A 14,719-nucleotide genomic window follows, 5' to 3' on the forward strand; every position below is an offset into this window, starting at 1 on the left:
GTTCCTAGAGAATTCTTTTTCCGAACTTGTTAAAAAGACGCCTATTTTTTGCCACAGCGATCGGCCCATGTGGCTAACAATTATCTTACGTACCAGTGAGAGTAGACAGAATAGTCAAATTATCAAGTTTGCACGAATGCCTTTCTTTTTTGTATAACTGACTGCTTGACTGATCTTCCAATTTCACTACATTGAAGTGCGGCTCGTACATAGCGGTACATGTTGGGGCCAGCAAGTTTTATTGAAGAGGGGCACATACCTCTTGGCCCATCTCCAGTGACGCAAATGCTCGTCACGGAAGTTCCTTGCAGATTGGTACACAACTAGTTTCGTATGCCCACTTATGCAAGCTTTAGTGAGTTCGGATGTTTGAAGAAAAGCACATGGCAGTGGCACCTACGATGTGACCGGCATTCACGTCAAAGATGCACATTGAGTCTGGCACTATCCTGCTTTCATCTATTCAGTCATGCAAGTCTGGCGGAGCCCGTTTTGTTGAAGAAAAGCACATGAAAACTGTCTCCTTTTCAGTTACACAGATTCCCGTTATACACTTTTATTGAATTGTGGCGCACACGCAGCCTCGGCAACGCATTTAAAGTGCGGTTACATTGATTTTACGAAAGGTCCACGTGTAATCAGCGAAATATAACCAGTAAAACAGGTTCGCGTCAAATGGGTCAGCTGAGGAGAGCTGCACATGCAATGCCACATACCTAGGACACAACCTGTTCAGCCTATCGGCTAGTAATGCCGTTTCGCCATAAAAACAGCCCCTCTTCATTGATATCGTGAGGGGATAGTGGACGACCCGATGGTACATGTAGGCGAGAAAGTTGACAAAGTCCTCGAACTGCCATAATGATGTGAAACCGTCGCTATCGTTACGACCCCCATATATCCAGCTACTAGCTCTACAACCTGGGTCAAATACACTTTCAACCTGCAGTGCTGGAGAATCGCAGCACACCTACCTGGACTCATCACATTCATATGCCTGTATAACCTTACTCTATCACCCTTCGGGGTAGCCGAGTAACCAAGGCGCTAGTATACTCGGCTCGAAATTGCGGGCTAATCCCCGGCTCCGGAGATTTCAGTTTGAATGGAGGCAAGCTGAGAAGCCGCCCGTGTGCATCGTAGCGGACGTTAAAGATCCCCAGTTGGGCAAAATTCTCCGTAGACCTCCACTACGGCGTCCTTGGGACGTAACCCACTCCCCCCAATTGGCTATAAAACTATCGTTACTTTACCGCGTCTGTTCCTAGAAAATTCTTTTCCCGAACTTGTTAAAAAGACGCCTATTTTTTGCCACAGCGATCGGCCCATGTGGCTAACAATTATCTTACGTACCAGTGAGAGCAGGCAGAATATTGAAATTATCAAGGTTGCACGAATGCCTTTCCTTTTTGCATGACTGACCACTTGACTGATCTTCCAATTTCACTACATTGAAATGCGGCTCGTACATAGCGGTACATGTTGGTGCCAGCAAGCTTTATTGAAGAGGGGCACATACCTCTTGGCACATCTCCAGTGACGCAAATGCTCGTCACTTACGGAAGTTCCTTGCAGATTGGTCCACAACTAGTTTCGTATGCCCACCTATGCAAGTTTTAGTGAGTTAGGTTTTTTTGATGAAAATCACATGGCAGTGGCACCTACGATGTGACCGACATTCACGTCAAAGATGTACATTGAATGTGGCACTAGCCTGCTTTCATCTATTCAGTCATGCAAGTCTGGGGGAACCCGTTTTGTTCAAGAAAACCACATGAAAACTGTCTCCTTTTCAGTTACACTGATTCCCGTTATATACTTTCATTGAATTGTGGCGCACACGCAGCCTCGGCAACGCATTTAAAGTGCGGTTACATTGATTTTACGAAAGGTCCACGTGTAATTAGCGAAATATTACCAGTAAGACAAGTTCGCGTCAAATGGGTCAGCTGAGGAGAGATGCACATGCAATGCCACATACCTAGGACACAACCTGTTCAGCCTATCGGCTAGTAATGCCGTTTCGCCATAAAAACAGCCCCTCTTCATTGATATAGTGAGGGGATAGTGGACGACCCGATGGTACATGTAGGCGAGAAAGTTGACAAAGTCTTTAAACTGCCATAATGATGTCAAACCGTCGCTATCATTACGACCCCCATATATCCAGCTACTAGCTCGACAACCTGGGTCAAATACACTTTCAACCTGCAGTGCTGGAGAATCGCAGCACACCTACCTGGACTCATCACATTCATCTGCCTGTATAACCTTACTCTATCACCCTTCGGGGTAGCCGAGTAGCTAAGGCGCTAGTATACTCGGCTCGAAATTGCGGGCTAATCCCCGGCTCCGGAGATTTCAGTTTGAATGGAGGCAAGCTGCGAAGTCGCCCGTGTGCATCGTAGCGCACGTTAAAGATCCCCAGTTGGGCAAAATTCTCCGTAGACCTCCACTACGGCGTCCTTGGGACGTAACCCACTCCCCCCAATTGGCTATCAAACTATCGTTACTTTACCGCGTCTGTTCCTAGAAAATTCTTTTCCCGAACTTGTTAAGAAGACGCCTATTTTTTGCCACAGCGATCGGCCCATGTGGCTAACAATTATCTTACGTACCAGTGAGAGCAGACAGAATAGTCAAATTATCAAGGTTGCAAGAATGCCGTTCTTTTTTGTATGACTGACCACTTGACTGATCTTCCAATTTCACTACATTGAAATGCGGCTCGTACATAGCGGTACATGTTGGTGCCAGCAAGCTTTATTGAAGAGGGGCACATACATCTTGGCACATCTCCAGTGACGCAAATGCTCGCCACTTACGGAAGTTCCTTGCAGATTGGTCCACAACTAGTTTCGTATGCCCACTTATGCAAGTTTTAGTGAGTTAGGTTTTTTTGATGAAAATCACATGGCAGTGGCACCTACGATGTGACCGACATTCACGTCAAAGATGTACATTGAATCTGGCACTAGCCTGCTTTCATCTATTCAGTCATGCAAGTCTGGCGGAACCCGTTTTGTTCAAGAAAACCACATGAAAACTGTCTTCTTTTCCGTTACACTGATTCCCGTTATATACTTTCATTGAATTGTGGCGCACACCCAGCCTCGGCAACGCATCTAAAGTGCGGTTACATTGATTTTACGAAAGGTCCACGTGTAATCAGCGAAATATAGCCAGTAAAACATGTTCGCGTCAAATGGGTCAGCTGAGGAGAGCTGCACATGTAATGCCACATACCTAGGACACAACCTGTTCAGCCTATCGGCTAGTAATGCCGTTTCGCCATAAAAACAGCCCCTCATCATTGATATAGTGAGGGGATAGTGGACGACCCGATGGTACATGTAGGCGAGAAAGTTGACAAAGTCTTTAAACTGCCATAATGATGTCAAACCGTCGCTATCATTACGACCCCCATATATCCAGCTACTAGCTCGACAACCTGGGTCAAATACACTTTCAACCTGCAGTGCTGGAGAATCGCAGCACACCTACCTGGACTCATCACATTCATCTGCCTGTATAACCTTACTCTATCACCCTTCGGGGTAGCCGAGTAGCTAAGGCGCTAGTATACTCGGCTCGAAATTGCGGGCTAATCCCGGGCTCCGGAGATTTCAGTTTGAATGGAGGCAAGCTGCGAAGGCGCCCGTGTGCATCGTAGCGGACTTTAAAGATCCCCAGTTGGGCAAAATTCTCCGTAGACCTCCACTACGGCGTCCTTGGGACGTAACCCACTCCCCCCAATTGGCTGTAAAAATATCGTTACATTACCGCGTCTGTTCCTAGAAAATTCTTTTCCCGAACTTGTTAAGAAGACGCCTATTTTTTTGCCACAGCGATCGGCCCATGTGGCTAACAATTATCTTACGTACCAGTGAGAGCAGGCAGAATATTGAAATTATCAAGGTTGCACGAATGCCTTTCTTTTTTGCAAGACTGACCACTTGACTGATCTTCCAATTTCACTACATTGAAATGCGGCTCGTACATAGCGGTACATGTTGGTGCCAGCAAGCTTTATTGAAGAGGGGCACATACATCTTGGCACATCTCCAGTGACGCAAATGCTCGTCACTTACGGAAGTTCCTTGCAGATTGGTCCACAACTAGTTTCGTATGCCCACCTATGCAAGTTTTAGTGAGTTAGGTTTTTTTGATGAAAATCACATGGCAGTGGCACCTACGATGTGACCGACATTCACGTCAAAGATGTACATTGAATGTGGCACTAGCCTGCTTTCATCTATTCAGTCATGCAAGTCTGGGGGAACCCGTTTTGTTCAAGAAAACCACATGAAAACTGTCTCCTTTTCAGTTACACTGATTCCCGTTATATACTTTCATTGAATTGTGGCGCACACGCAGCCTCGGCAACGCATTTAAAGTGCGGTTACATTGATTTTACGAGAGGTCCACGTGTAATTAGCGAAATATTACCAGTAAGACAGGTTCGCGTCAAATGGGTCAGCTGAGGAGAGATGCACATGCAATGCCACACACCTAGGACACAACCTGTTCAGCCTATCGGCTAGTAATGCCGTTTCGCCATAAAAACAGCCCCTCTTCATTCATATAGTGAGGGGATAGTGGACGACCCGATGGTACATGTAGGCGAGAAAGTTGACAAAGTCTTTAAACTGCCATAATGATGTCAAACCGTCGCTATCATTACGACCCCCATATATCCAGCTACTAGCTCGACAACCTGGGTCAAATACACTTTCAACCTGCAGTGCTGGAGAATCGCAGCACACCTACCTGGACTCATCACATTCATCTGCCTGTATAACCTTACTCTATCACCCTTCGGGGTAGCCGAGTAGCTAAGGCGCTAGTATACTCGGCTCGAAATTACGGGCTAATCCCCGGCTACGGAGATTTCAGTTTGAATGGAGGCAAGCTGCGAAGTCGCCCGTGTGCATCGTAGCGCACGTTAAAGATCCCCAGTTGGGCGAAATTCTCCGTAGACCTCCACTACGGCGTCCTTGGGACGTAATCCACTCCCCCCAATTGGCAATAAAGCTATCGTTACTTTACCGCGTCTGCTCCTAGAAAATTCTTTTCCCGAACTTGTTAAAAAGACGCCTATTTTTTGCCACAGCGATCGGCCCATGTGGCTAACAATTATCTTACGTACCAGTGAGAGCAGACAGAATGGTCAAATTATCAAGGTTGCACGAATGCCGTTCTTTTTTGTATGACTGACTACTTGACTGATCTTCAAATTTCACTACATTGAAGTGCGGCTCGTACGTAGCGGTACATGTTGGGGCCAGCAAGCTTTATTGAAGAGGGGCACATACCTCTTGGCACATCTCCAGTGACGCAAATGCTCGTCACGGAAGTTCCATGCAGATTGGTCCACAACTAGTTTCGTATGCCCAACTATGCAAGTTTTAGTGAGTTAGGTTTTTTTGATGAAAATCACATGGCAGTGGCACCTACGATGTGAGCGACATTCACGTCAAAGATGTACATTGAATCTGGCACTAGCCTGCTTTCATCTATTCAGTCATGCAAGTCTGGCGGAACCCGTTTTGTTGAAGAAAACCACATGAAAACTGTCTCCTTTACAGTTACACTGATTCCCGTTATGTACTTTCATTGAATTGGGGCGCACACCCAGTCTCGGCAACGCATTTAAAGTGCGGTGACATTGATTTTACGAAAGGTCCACGTGTAATCAGCGAAATATAGCCAGTAAAACAGGTTCGCATCAAATGGGTCAGCTGAGGAGAGCTGCACATGTAATGCCACATACCTAGGACACAACCTGTTCAGCCTATCGGCTAGTAATGCCGTTTCGCCATAAAAACAGCCCCTCATCATTGATATAGTGAGGGGATAGTGGACGACCCGATGGTACATGTAGGCGAGAAAGTTGACAAAGTCCTCATACTACCATAATGATGTCAAACCGTCGCTATCGTTACGACCCCCATATATCCAGCTACTAGCTCGACAACCTGGGTCAAATACACTTTCAACCTGCAGTGCTGGAGAATCGCAGCACACCTGCCTGGACTCATCACATTCGTATGCCTGTATAACCTTACTCTTATCACCCTTCGGGGTAACCGAGTAGCTAAGGCGCTAGTATACTCGGCTCGAAATTGCGCGCTAATCCCCGGCTCCGGATATTTCAGTTTGAATGGAGGCAAGCTGCGAAGGCGCCCGTGTGCATCGTAGCGGACGTTAAAGATCCCCAGTTGGGCAAAATTCTCCGTAGACCTCCACTACGGCGTCCTTGGGACGTAACCCACTCCCCCCAATTGGCTGTAAAAATATCGTTACATTACCGCGTCTGTTCCTAGAAAATTCTTTTCCCGAACTTGTTAAGAAGACGCCTATTTTTTGCCACAGCGATCGGCCCATGTGGCTAACAATTATCTTACGTACCAGTGAGAGCAGACAGAATAGTCAAATTATCAAGGTTGCACGAATGCCTTTCCTTTTTGCATGACTGACCACTTGACTGATCTTCCAATTTCACTACATTGAAATGCGGCTCGTACATAGCGGTACATGTTGGTGCCAGCAAGCTTTATTGAAGAGGGGCACATACCTCTTGGCACATCTCCAGTGACGCAAATGCTCGTCACTTACGGAAGTTCCTTGCAGATTGGTCCACAACTAGTTTCGTATGCCCACCTATGCAAGTTTTAGTGAGTTAGGTTTTTTTGATGAAAATCACATGGCAGTGGCACCTACGATGTGACCGACATTCACGTCAAAGATGTACATTGAATGTGGCACTAGCCTGCTTTCATCTATTCAGTCATGCAAGTCTGGGGGAACCCGTTTTGTTCAAGAAAACCACATGAAAACTGTCTCCTTTTCAGTTACACTGATTCCCGTTATATACTTTCATTGAATTGTGGCGCACACGCAGCCTCGGCAACGCATTTAAAGTGCGGTGACATTGATTTTACGAAAGGTCCACGTGTAATTAGCGAAATATTACCAGTAAGACAAGTTCGCGTCAAATGGGTCAGCTGAGGAGAGATGCACATGCAATGCCACATACCTAGGACACAACCTGTTCAGCCTATCGGCTAGTAATGCCGTTTCGCCATAAAAACAGCCCCTCTTCATTGATATAGTGAGGGGATAGTGGACGACCCGATGGTACATGTAGGCGAGAAAGTTGACAAAGTCTTTAAACTGCCATAATGATGTCAAACCGTCGCTATCATTACGACCCCCATATATCCAGCTACTAGCTCGACAACCTGGGTCAAATACACTTTCAACCTGCAGTGCTGGAGAATCGCAGCACACCTACCTGGACTCATCACATTCATCTGCCTGTATAACCTTACTCTATCACCCTTCGGGGTAGCCGAGTAGCTAAGGCGCTAGTATACTCGGCTCGAAATTGCGGGCTAATCCCCGGCTCCGGAGATTTCAGTTTGAATGGAGGCAAGCTGCGAAGTCGCCCGTGTGCATCGTAGCGCACGTTAAAGATCCCCAGTTGGGCAAAATTCTCCGTAGACCTCCACTACGGCGTCCTTGGGACGTAACCCACTCCCCCCAATTGGCTATCAAACTATCGTTACTTTACCGCGTCTGTTCCTAGAAAATTCTTTTCCCGAACTTGTTAAGAAGACGCCTATTTTTTGCCACAGCGATCGGCCCATGTGGCTAACAATTATCTTACGTACCAGTGAGAGCAGACAGAATAGTCAAATTATCAAGGTTGCAAGAATGCCGTTCTTTTTTGTATGACTGACCACTTGACTGATCTTCCAATTTCACTACATTGAAATGCGGCTCGTACATAGCGGTACATGTTGGTGCCAGCAAGCTTTATTGAAGAGGGGCACATACCTCTTGGCACATCTCCAGTGACGCAAATGCTCGTCACTTACGGAAGTTCCTTGCAGATTGGTCCACAACTAGTTTCGTATGCCCACCTATGCAAGTTTTAGTGAGTTAGGTTTTTTTGATGAAAATCACATGGCAGTGGCACCTACGATGTGACCGACATTCACGTCAAAGATGTACATTGAATCTGGCACTAGCCTGCTTTCATCTATTCAGTCATGCAAGTCTGGCGGAACCCGTTTTGTTCAAGAAAACCACATGAAAACTGTCTTCTTTTCCGTTACACTGATTCCCGTTATATACTTTCATTGAATTGTGGCGCACACCCAGCCTCGGCAACGCATCTAAAGTGCGGTTACATTGATTTTACGAAAGGTCCACGTGTAATCAGCGAAATATAGCCAGTAAAACAGGTTCGCGTCAAATGGGTCAGCTGAGGAGAGCTGCACATGTAATGCCACATACCTAGGACACAACCTGTTCAGCCTATCGGCTAGTAATGCCGTTTCGCCATAAAAACAGCCCCTCATCATTGATATAATGAGGGGATAGTGGACGACCCGATGGTACATGTAGGCGAGAAAGTTGACAAAGTCCTCAAACTGCCATAATGATGTCAAACCGTCGCTATCATTACGACCCCCATATATCCAGCTACTAGCTCGACAACCTGGGTCAAATACACTTTCAACCTGCAGTGCTGGAGAATCGCAGCACACCTACCTGGACTCATCACATTCGTATGCCTGTATAACCTTACTCTATCACCCTTCGGGGTAACCGAGTAGCTAAGGCGCTAGTATACTCGGCTCGAAATTGCGGGCTAATCCCGGGCTCCGGAGATTTCAGTTTGAATGGAGGCAAGCTGCGAAGGCGCCCGTGTGCATCGTAGCGGACTTTAAAGATCCCCAGTTGGGCAAAATTCTCCGTAGACCTCCACTACGGCGTCCTTGGGACGTAACCCACTCCCCCCAATTGGCTGTAAAAATATCGTTACATTACCGCGTCTGTTCCTAGAAAATTCTTTTCCCGAACTTGTTAAGAAGACGCCTATTTTTTTGCCACAGCGATCGGCCCATGTGGCTAACAATTATCTTACGTACCAGTGAGAGCAGGCAGAATATTGAAATTATCAAGGTTGCACGAATGCCTTTCTTTTTTGCAAGACTGACCACTTGACTGATCTTCCAATTTCACTACATTGAAATGCGGCTCGTACATAGCGGTACATGTTGGTGCCAGCAAGCTTTATTGAAGAGGGGCACATACATCTTGGCACATCTCCAGTGACGCAAATGCTCGTCACTTACGGAAGTTCCTTGCAGATTGGTCCACAACTAGTTTCGTATGCCCACCTATGCAAGTTTTAGTGAGTTAGGTTTTTTTGATGAAAATCACATGGCAGTGGCACCTACGATGTGACCGATATTCACGTCAAAGATGTACATTGAATGTGGCACTAGCCTGCTTTCATCTATTCAGTCATGCAAGTCTGGGGGAACCCGTTTTGTTCAAGAAAACCACATGAAAACTGTCTCCTTTTCAGTTACACTGATTCCCGTTATATACTTTCATTGAATTGTGGCGCACACGCAGCCTCGGCAACGCATTTAAAGTGCGGTTACATTGATTTTACGAGAGGTCCACGTGTAATTAGCGAAATATTACCAGTAAGACAGGTTCGCGTCAAATGGGTCAGCTGAGGAGAGATGCACATGCAATGCCACACACCTAGGACACAACCTGTTCAGCCTATCGGCTAGTAATGCCGTTTCGCCATAAAAACAGCCCCTCTTCATTGATATAGTGAGGGGATAGTGGACGACCCGATGGTACATGTAGGCGAGAAAGTTGACAAAGTCTTTAAACTGCCATAATGATGTCAAACCGTCGCTATCATTACGACCCCCATATATCCAGCTACTAGCTCGACAACCTGGGTCAAATACACTTTCAACCTGCAGTGCTGGAGAATCGCAGCACACCTACCTGGACTCATCACATTCATCTGCCTGTATAAACTTACTCTATCACCCTTCGGGGTAGCCGAGTAGCTAAGGCGCTAGTATACTCGGCTCGAAATTACGGGCTAATCCCCGGCTACGGAGATTTCAGTTTGAATGGAGGCAAGCTGCGAAGTCGCCCGTGTGCATCGTAGCGCACGTTAAAGATCCCCAGTTGGGCGAAATTCTCCGTAGACCTCCACTACGGCGTCTTTGGGACGTAACCCACTCCCCCCAATTGGCTGTAAAACTATCGTTACATTACCGCGACTATTCCTAGAAAATTCTTTTCCCGAACTTGTTAAAAAGACGCCTATTTTTTGCCACAGCGATCGGCCCATGTGGCTAGCAATTATCTTACGTACCAGTGAGAGCAGACAGAATGGTCAAATTATCAAGGTTGCACGAATGCCGTTCTTTTTTGTATGACTGACTACTTGACTGATCTTCAAATTTCACTACATTGAAGTGCGGCTCGTACGTAGCGGTACATGTTGGGGCCAGCAAGCTTTATTGAAGAGGGGCACATACCTCTTGGCACATCTCCAGTGACGCAAATGCTCGTCACGGAAGTTCCTTGCAGATTGGTCCACAACTAGTTTCGTATGCCCAACTATGCAAGTTTTAGTGAGTTAGGTTTTTTTGATGAAAATCACATGGCAGTGGCACCTACGATGTGAGCGACATTCACGTCAAAGATGTACATTGAATCTGGCACTAGCCTGCTTTCATCTATTCAGTCATGCAAGTCTGGCGGAACCCGTTTTGTTGAAGAAAACCACATGAAAACTGTCTCCTTTTCAGTTACACTGATTCCCGTTATATACTTTCATTGAATTGTGGCGCACACGCAGCCTCGGCAACGCATTTAAAGTGCGGTTACATTGATTTTACGAGAGGTCCACGTGTAATTAGCGAAATATTACCAGTAAGACAGGTTCGCGTCAAATGGGTCAGCTGAGGAGAGATGCACATGCAATGCCACATACCTAGGACACAACCTGTTCAGCCTATCGGCTAGTAATGCCGTTTCGCCATAAAAACAGCCCCTCATCATTGATATAGTGAGGGGATAGTGGACGACCCGATGGTACATGTAGGCGAGAAAGTTGACAAAGTCCTCATACTGCCATAATGATGTCAAACCGTCGCTATCGTTACGACCCCCATATATCCAGCTACTAGCTCGACAACCTGGGTCAAATACACTTTCAACCTGCAGTGCTGGAGAATCGCAGCACACCTGCCTGGACTCATCACATTCGTATGCCTGTATAACCTTACTCTTATCACCCTTCGGGGTAACCGAGTAGCTAAGGCGCTAGTATACTCGGCTCGAAATTGCGCGCTAATCCCCGGCTCCGGATATTTCAGTTTGAATGGAGGCAAGCTGCGAAGGCGCCCGTGTGCATCGTAGCGGACGTTAAAGATCCCCAGTTGGGCAAAATTCTCCGTAGACCTCCACTACGGCGTCCTTGGGACGTAACCCACTCCCCCCAATTGGCTGTAAAAATATCGTTACATTACCGCGTCTGTTCCTAGAAAATTCTTTTCCCGAACTTGTTAAGAAGACGCCTATTTTTTGCCACAGCGATCGGCCCATGTGGCTAACAATTATCTTACGTACCAGTGAGAGCAGACAGAATAGTCAAATTATCAAGGTTGCACGAATGCCGTTCTTTTTTGTATGACTGACTACTTGACTGATCGTCCAATTTCACTATATTGAAGTGCGGCTCGTACATAGCGGTACATGTTGGTGCCAGCAAGCTTTATTGAAGAGGGGCACATACCTCTTGGCACATCTCCAGTGACGCAAATGCTCGTCACTTACGGACGTTCCTTGCAGATTGGTCCACAACTAGTTTCGTATGCCCACTTATGCAAGTTTTAGTGAGTTAGGTTTTTTTGATGAAAATCAGATGGCAGTGGCACCTACGATGTGAGCGACATTCACGTCAAAGATGTACATTGAATCTGGCACTAGCCTGCTTTCATCTATTCAGTCATGCAAGTCTGGCGGAACCCGTTTTGTTGAAGAAAACCACATGAAAACTGTCTCCTTTTCAGTTACACTGATTCCCGTTATATACTTTCATTGAATTGTGGCGCACACGCAGCCTCGGCAACGCATTTAAAGTGCGGTTACATTGATTTTACGAAAGGTCCACGTGTAATTAGCGAAATATTACCAGTAAGACAGGTTCGCGTCAAATGGGTCAGCTGAGGAGAGATGCACATGCAATGCCACATACCTAGGACACAAGCTGTTCAGCCTATCGGCTAGTAATGCCGTTTCGCCATAAAAACAGCCCCTCTTCATTGATATAGTGAGGGGATAGTAGACGACCCGATGGTACATGTAGGCGTGAAAGTTGACAAAGTCCTCGAACTGCCATAATGATGTCAAACCGTCGCTATCGTTACGACCCCCATATATCCAGCTACTAGCTCGACAACCTGGGTCAAATACACTTTCAACCTGCAGTGCTTGAGAATCGATGCACACCTACCTGGACTCATCACATTCATAGGCCTGTATAACCTTACTCTTATCACCCTTCGGGGTAGCCGAGTAGCTAAGGCGCTAGTATACTCGGCTCGAAATTGCGGGCTAATCCCCGGCTCCGGAGATTTGAGTTTGAATGGAGGCAAGCTGCGAAGGCGCCCGTGTGCATCGTAGCGCACGTTAAAGATCCCCAGTTGGGCAAAATTCTCCGTAGACCTCCACTACGGCGTCCTTGGGACGTAACCCACTCCCCCAATCGGCTATAAAACTATCTTTAGTTTACCGCGTCTGTTCCTAGAAAATTCTTTTCCCGAACTTGTTAAAAAGACGCCTATTTTTTGCCACACCGATCGGCCCATGTGGCTAACAATTATCTTACGTATCAGTGAGAGCAGACAGAATAGTCAAATTATCAAAGTTGCACGAATGCCTTTCTTTTTTGTATAACTGACTACTTGACTGATCTTCCAATTTCACTACATTGAAGTGCGGCTCATACGTAACGGTACATGTTGGGGCCAGCAAGCTTTATTGAAGAGGGCCACATACCTCTTGGCCCATCTCCAGTGACGCAAATGCTCGTCACGGAAGTTCCTTGCAGATTGGTACACAACTAGTTTGGTGTGCCCACTTATGAAAGGTTTAGTGAGTTAGGTTGTTTGAAGAAAAGCACATGGCAGTGGCGCCTATGATGTGACCGACATTCACGTCAAAGATGTACATTGAATCTGGCACTAGCCTGCTTTCATCTATTGAGTCATGCAAGTTGGCGGAACCCATTTTGTTGAAGAAAACCACATGAAAACTGTCTTCTTTTCCGTTACACTGATTCCCGTTATATACTTTCATTGAATTGTGGCAAACACCCAGCCTCGGCAACGCATTTAAAGTGCGGTTACATTGATTTTACGAAAGGTCCACATGTAATCAGAGAAATATAGCCAGTAAAACAGGTTCGCGTCAAATGGGTCAGCTGAGGAGAGCTGCACATGCAATGCCATATACCTAGGACACAACCTGTTCCTCCTATCGGCTACTAATGCCGTTTCGCCATGAAAACAGCCCTTCATCATTGATATAGTGAGGGGATAGTGGACGACCCGATGTTACATGTAGGCGAGAAAGTTGACAAAGTCCTCAAACTGCCATAATGATGTCAAACCGTCGCTATCATTACGACCCCTATATATCCAGCTACTAGCTCGACAACCTGGGTCAAATACACTTTCAACTTGCAGTGCTTGAGAATCGATGCACACCTACCTGGACTCATCACATTCATATGCCTGTATAACCTTACTCTATCACCCTTCGGGGTAGCCGAGTAACTAAGGCGCTAGTATACTCGGCTCGAAATTGCGGGCTAATCCCCGGCTTCGGAGATTTGAGTTTGAATGGAGGCAAGCTGCGAAGGCGCCCGTGTGCATCGTAGCGCACGTTAAAGATCCCCAGTTGGGCAAAATTCTCCGTAGACCTCCACTACGGCGTCTTTGGGACGTAACCCACTCCCCCCAATTGGCTGTAAAACTATCGTTACATTACCGCGACTATTCCTAGAAAATTCTTTTCCCGAACTTGTTAAAAAGACGCCTATTTTTTGCCACAGCGATCGGCCCATGTGGCTAGCAATTATCTTACGTACCAGTGAGAGCAGACAGAATAGTCAAATTGTCAAGGTTGCACGAATGCCTTTCTTTTTTGTATAACTGACTACTTGACTGATCTTCCAATTTCACTACATTGAAGTGCGGCTCGTACGTAGCGGTACATGTTGGGGCCAGCAAGCTTTATTGAAGAGTGCCACATACCTCTTGGCCCATCTCCAGTGCCGCAAATGCTCGTCACTCACGGAAGTTCCTTGCACATTGGTACACAACTAGTTTCGTATGCCCACCTATGCAAGTTTTAGTGAGTTAGGTTTTTTTGATCAAAATCACATGGCAGTGGCACCTACGATGTGACCGACATTCACGTCAAAGATGTACATTGAATCTGGCACTAGCCTCCTTTCACCTATTCAGTCATGCAAGTCTGACAGAGCCCGTTTCGTTCAAGAAAACCACATGAAAACTGTCTCCTTTTCAGTTACACTGATTCCCGTTATATACTTTCATTGAATTGTGGCACACACGCAGCCTCGGCAACGCATTTAAAGTGCGGTGACATTGATTTTACGAAAGGTCCACGAGTAATCAGCGAAATATAGCTAGTAAAACAGGTTCGCATCAAATGGGTCAGCTGAGGAGAGCTGCACATGTAATGCCACATACCTAGGACACAACCTGTTCAGCCTATCGGCTAGTAATGCCGTTTCGCCATAAAAACAGCCCCTCATCATTGATATAGTGAGGGGATAGTGGACGACCCG

Source organism: Dermacentor variabilis, chromosome 2 (assembly GCF_050947875.1).
Source record: "Dermacentor variabilis isolate Ectoservices chromosome 2, ASM5094787v1, whole genome shotgun sequence".
NCBI lineage: Eukaryota > Metazoa > Arthropoda > Arachnida > Ixodida > Ixodidae > Dermacentor > Dermacentor variabilis.